At 34.8% G+C, this 6,488-nt stretch overlaps 1 long non-coding RNA gene across 1 annotated transcript; it reads left to right on the top strand.

The window, feature by feature from the left end:
- Nucleotides 1-30: 30 nt before the first annotated feature.
- On the top strand, nt 31-5,205 carry LOC128985402 (uncharacterized). The gene is made up of 3 exons (XR_008490016.1): nt 31-156; nt 2,983-3,154; nt 5,107-5,205. It is a non-coding gene; the product is annotated as an uncharacterized LOC128985402 (long non-coding RNA).
- The last annotated feature ends 1,283 nt before the right edge of the window (nt 5,206-6,488 follow it).

Genomic DNA, 6,488 nt, shown 5'->3' with positions numbered 1-6,488 from the left:
GTGCCCCAGCGATTGTAGTGTTCAAAGTCTTTAAGGTGTGTTTTTTTTTTTATAATTTGAGGTTTTATAGAAGTATTGTATGTTTTTAAGTCGGATTTAAGTGTATAAAGAGTGTTTATTGTTATGCGTTCTACCGTGCCATCCCCGTGCACCCTTGTAAGTTAAAGTTAGTTTTTATACTGTAGGCCTAATCTTTAAAAGTGTTTGTTGTGTTTTGTTCCAAGTGTTGTCCAAATAAAACAAGGATACAGTTTCTTAACTGGGCTACACTAATATCGATTGAAACTATCGATTAGTAAACTGCGATTTTTTCACCATCAACAAGTTTGGTTAGTTAGGTTAGGTTTTTTAGATTAATTTTTAATAGACATTATATTTTAAAATATCGATTGGCTGCACTTTACTTGACGTCCTACACTCATTCGATTGTAAATATCGATCGATATATCGATTAATCGATTGCTTCATTCGATATATCGTTTGGTTAGTTTGGTAAGGTTAACCTAACCTAACTAACCAAACGATATATCGAATGAAAGAATCGAATGAAAATATCGAATCGAAAAAACCAATCGAATGAGTGTAGGACGTCAAGTAAAGTGCAGCCTATCGATTATTGATCAGTATTTCAATTCGATAGTTCCAATCGATATTAGCGTAGCCCAGTTAAGAAACTGTTGTACCCCTGTAGGGTCACACAGTTAGGACATGGTTAGGACTACCGACATTTCCCATAAACATTGCAAAAGGACGAATCTTAAAATTATATAAGAACTGTCTAGGCTGTGTGGTAAAAGGCACTTACAAAATAAGTTACCAAGCGGTGTAACTTTCATATTAGAAACCCTTGGGTGAGTTGCATAAAGGCCTAATCTTTAGGTTGACACATTTAAACCTATAGCCTGTAAACCATTAACTGTTTGGAAAAAAGTTTATGACATAGACTATGGTCCTTAAGCCAATTTAATGTGTAGGCTAACTAACTAACATTTAAATAACTTAGGCCTTGGCTAGGCTTTGCATTACCCTGGCGTAGGGCAAGGCTAGGTTCCGCTATCGATAGACAGGCCTACACTATAGTACCCTATTAGGTTACTATATTATATTGGGTCTCTCACTCTTTGGCAGTTTCCTGTTAAAGGGAACATTCATTATTAACTTATCGATGATTTCTTTTCGATATAAGCTTATCAATATTTTTGTTTTACTTCAAGATTCATTACTTATTCCTTCTGTTATCTTCAAACACATTTAAATTATCTACTAATTTAGAAGTAGGTCGAACCTTGTTTAGGTAAACATTTAATAGCCTACTTTATTGGATTATAAAATCGAACTAAGCTAATCTAACCTAAGTTATAACATAACTAACCAAACTTGCTGTATAGGCTATGTTACCGTTTCAAAATTCCGTTTAATAACAGAAAAGGAATGGGGAGTGGCTGTTTAACGGACAGAAAAATAAAATTTTGATATTCGAAAAGAAATTACTGTAGCCTATCTATAATTAAATGTTCCCTTTAACAGGAAAGTACCCATTCTTTACATTATACCATAGACAAAAAGAATTAAATATAGACCGTCAGCTGTGCTGCGGTTACCATAGGTTCTGGCGCACACCGCTTGGAGCACCACGGTAGTTACGGCGTACGCGCTACTTAAACTACAGCGGTGTGCGCCGGAACCTATGGTAACCATGGCAACCGCAGCACGGCTGGTAGTCTGTATATAATTCTTTTTGTCTATGATTATACTTGCTACTCATACACACATATAGTCTCTAACTTAATAAGACTGCTGTAACCTTTTGAAAGAGGCATTTCCTCGCGCTGTTGTAATAGTCAGAATATTAAAACATCGTTTGTTTAATTTAAATAGCGGTTTGTTTGAAATTATTTAGAGTAACATGGCCATGAGAAACATGCTATTTGAAACTCCAACGACAGGAAAATATATGTTAAGTTTTATAAACGATTAAATTGTAGGCTAGTTATTTGTAGCGGCCAAAAACTGTTGTCCCGTTACCTACTTTTAGGAATAAACAATCTGTCCTCTACTTAGTGATGTAAAAATCATTATACAGGTTGTTATGGTCATATTATTATAAAGATCAAAATAACTAGGCCTACAATTTATTCTTTAGTTGGGGTAATTTTGATGAAACAAATAACAATACATTTACAGTCTCTATTTTATGCTAGAATGTTTTACTATAAACAATGTAGGCTATTAAGAACTGCAGTAAAGTCCTTTTGAGAACCTGCAATATCAGTACCTTCAATATATATTGGGTGAAATATCAGTTTGTTATACAAATAGTACTTTATATTATTCAAGTACTTATTTATATTACTCTATATTTTATGGGTATTTAAACAAGGTTAGTTCAGTTTGGTTTAGTTTATGTTAATAAAAACCAGGTAACACCTAAATAAATACAAATTGTTCCAATAGCATCATCATTGGGTTGGGTTAGTGTTGTACAGTTTTCTATCAAAACTGATTGTCAAAAGCGCCAAATTATACCTAGTCGTGTCTTTTCATGAGTAACTTAGCTTATAGAAAAAAGCTAAACGTTTTGTTAATGATACCATAGACTAACCAACACAAGTAGACTTCTCATCCCATTGTAAATTTTGAAGCACGTTTTTCGTGTCTAGTTCATGTACGTGGCACAAAGGCGCTAGTGTCGATGAAACTTTGTTTCAATTATTTTAGGATTAATTTCTTGATTTGTGCTTAACTGTTTGGTTATATAACTAGGGGACAAGTTATTGTTTATGATTAGATCGTATTATTTGGTTAAACGAGGTTTTAAATGGCTGTAATAACGGGAAACAAATTGTAAACAAAACACGACCTCTACATAAACCGTACATGAACTAACAATAAAATTGTCTTCAGCTGTTCCATAAGGATGAGAAATCAACTAAGGGAGTATGTTTTATCTATGATGATACCTTGTTTGTTTATAAACTATAGGCCTACCACTTTCAAAAGAACCTGCGCAGAACCATGGCTGTCTCGCGCATGTAGGGGTGAAGGGTGATGGTGGGGAAGGGCCTGGAGCAGTAATGGGGATGAGTCGTTGGGGCGAGGTGTCTTTCCCCACCACTCTGACTCTCCTGCTGTCCTGCATGCACGACTCATACAGGTGCGTGGTTTTTTTCTATGTGGTAGGCCTATAAGCTAACATAACCTAAACGCCGCAATGGTCTGTAAAAGATTGGCGGGTGGTCCTCTTTTTAAAAAGACCCATAGGCTAACAGATTAATAAGCAGGCCTATTCCTTAATCAATATATTTTATATAAATTTGAAGCTATTGTCAGTAGGCCTATTAATTTATAGAAACTGAAAATTTGATAGGATAGTATAATACATTAAAGTTTCTCTGCAGAACTTTACCCCATAACATTGCTGTTGCAGTGCAATGTAATTTTCAGAATCAGTCATCTTCGCTTTGTATTTAGGCTAAGTAAAATTGATTGTCCTTGCTGCATATTAGGGAACATTATTACTATGTTTAATAGCCATGATAAGGTACAGTAGACTCCCTCTTATTCGGACACCTTTTAACCTGACATCGGTTAAACCAGACAACACTCGGTGGAAATTGCATCTCTTAAGGCCTATTTTGCTTGGAGCGACTGTAGCGATAGTCGCACAGCGATTTTCGCTCAGCTACTATAGCTGACAAGGCGGGCGTTTTGCTTAGAGCGATTGATTTTCGGTCGCACAGCGATTTTTCATAGATATTTAAATATCAGCACTCACAATGGTGAAGTCATGAGTGCGAATTGTAAGTCATTAAAGCGTCTCCTCGGTGAGGATTTAGGAGACGAGGCTCCACTCGACCCTAGTGGAAGTATCAATGGACGATCGATTGAAAATACATAGTGATACGTAGGATTAGGGACGGATACGTATCACTAGAGGTCACTAGATAGGACATAAATAGAAAACTGTAGTGATATCATTGAAAAAATATATTTATATAAATAAAAAAATAGTGATATCAATAAGAGTACATGAATGTCGGAAAATAAAACCTGGAGTCTAAATTTTAAAAAAAGTATTCATACAAAAACTGACACAGTATTAACGCCCACACTACGTAAATAACACATAACAACTTGGATCAGTCAAGCATTTTATATTTAATAAATTTGAATAGACGTAAATTACCTTAACAAATTTAAACAAGTCGCCTGTTTCTACTAAAATTTAATTTAGAAAATGAAATTAATGTGTAATGGAATATAACCAAAACAGTAGAATCGTAACAGCACATGAATAGAAAAATTAATGTGAACAAAAAAGTAAATTATGGTTAATTTAACCCCTATTATGTGCCTACTGAGTGAACTGCACTGTTTTGAGGTTCTGCGCATCAGTCGCGGCGCGATTATCGCTCAGACTGGTCCCCGGGGCAGTGGTCCACGACTGTAGCTAGCGACTCTTGCGATAGTCGCTCCAAGCAAAACAGGACAACGCAAACTCCGTCAGAGCAGTGCCCGGCTACTATCGCCACGCGACTATCGCTGCAATCGCTCCAAGCAAAATAGGCCTTTAACCGGGCAATTTTTATCAGTCTTGTGTTAAGGATATGAGAACAGTGATTATGCTCTACTACATTTTAGTCAAATACTGTATATACAGTATGCATTTAAACGGTCAGTTTTAATGAGTTTGTGGGACGTCAGTTTAACGAGAAAACCCATTATCCGGACTGACCTCGGTCCCGAGAGTCTGGATAAGAGGGAGTCTATTGAACTGTACATTTTACTATGTTATAGTGACACGAATAAAAAAATAACAGCTAAAACTTCATGTCAACCCCATAGTACCACATACAATATGTTTACTAGTGTGAACTACGCTGTAGGCTTCACATTGAATGTGTTGCCCATGTTTATTAAATGTAACTATCTCTTCCTTAGTTGAAAATGCTGTCAGTGACAGTGAAATATTCTAATGTTTTGTGTATATAGTGTAAAGTTTTGTTTTGTGTTTCCTGTGCCAGTTTGGACTCTTTCCCATTCAGGTAAGCCTGCTATCCTCTCAAAAAATCCTAAAAAACCTAAAACAGAGTTTTTTTGTTACAGAGTCATTGATTGAGGTGCTGGTGAACTGATTGAAGACTTAAAAATGTTTTGTTATTAGTGTGAGGTGTGATAGTAAGGACTGTTGTGATAAATTACCACTGTTTATGATTTACTTTATATGTTTTAAAATAAATGTTCTACATAAACTATTAAAATTGAATGATCATTTACAATGCCACTATTTCCAGCTGTAATAATTTTTTTTATACTTCTTTTAATTATTTCTTACTTTGATTCTAAACATAAGTTCTGATGTAGTCAATATTTGCATAATATGCACTTTCAAAAATATAAAATAGTAAACACAACAGCTTTTTATATATTTTTTTATCAGAATTTATTTTACAATCTGTTCAAACTTCAAATATGAGAACAATAAGTAAAACATATATCAAAACAATGTCAGGAAGCAAGCACCTGTTCATCAACAAGTCTTGCCAAAAATTGGGTCAGTCATTTAAACATTTACAGAAATCTGTAGCTTAGGTCCAGCACATGCACAACACTTTTTAACCTGGTAATGCACTGACTATTGTCCAGCAGATTAACAGCAAGACTGTTCGGATGATGTTCTAATTTTTCTTGATAATTTTTGCTAAGGTCTGTAATTTCTTCTTTCACTGATTTAATTTTGAAGTCATTCCTAATTGTAGAGTTGGATATGAACCAGGGTGCGCCAATAATTCTTCTCAGTGCCTTAGCCTGAAATCGTTCAAGAATTTCGATGTTGGATTTGCTCGAGGTCCCCCAAAGTTGAATTCCGTATGTCCAAATTGGTTTGATCATAACTTTATACAGTAAAATTTTGTTAGCCAATGATAATTTTGAATTTGTACCTAGTAGCCAATTGAGTTTACGAAGTTTTAATTCCATTTTCTGTCTCTTGCACCAGATATGAGATTTCCAATTTAATTTTTTGTCAAGAAATAGACCTAAATATTTTACACTGTCTGCCTCCGTTAAGGCTACATTATTAATGGTTACTGGAGGATTGTACCCTGTTCTCAGAGTAAAAACAATATGTTTGGACTTGTTTTCGTTGACTTTTATCCTCCACTTTTTAAGCCAATACTGGAGTTCAGTCAAGGCAGCTTGTAGATTTATGTAAGCGACTTGAGGGTCCACATGACTCGCTTTTTATATACCATTGTTATTATTTATTGGTGTTTTTGTATTGCAATCGTTAAGTTGCATGTGTAGTTGCAGATGCATTGGTCTGTTTAAATGTATAAAGGAACTAAAATAAAATCTGAAAATTCCAGACTAACATAAAGATTATTCAAACAAGGTTGAAGTATGTAAAAAATTCCAAAAACTCTTATTTTGAATTTGGTAAGTTTAATTTGATACCAAATATCGTTGACCTTATTTCCTATATTTTC

Source organism: Macrosteles quadrilineatus, unplaced genomic scaffold (assembly GCF_028750875.1).
Source record: "Macrosteles quadrilineatus isolate MER2022 unplaced genomic scaffold, UCM_ALF_1.0 Scaffold_2__2_contigs__length_208266976, whole genome shotgun sequence".
Lineage (NCBI taxonomy): Eukaryota > Metazoa > Arthropoda > Insecta > Hemiptera > Cicadellidae > Macrosteles > Macrosteles quadrilineatus.
Note: the sequence above shows the minus strand (reverse complement) of the source record. Positions and strands in the feature narration are given on the sequence as shown.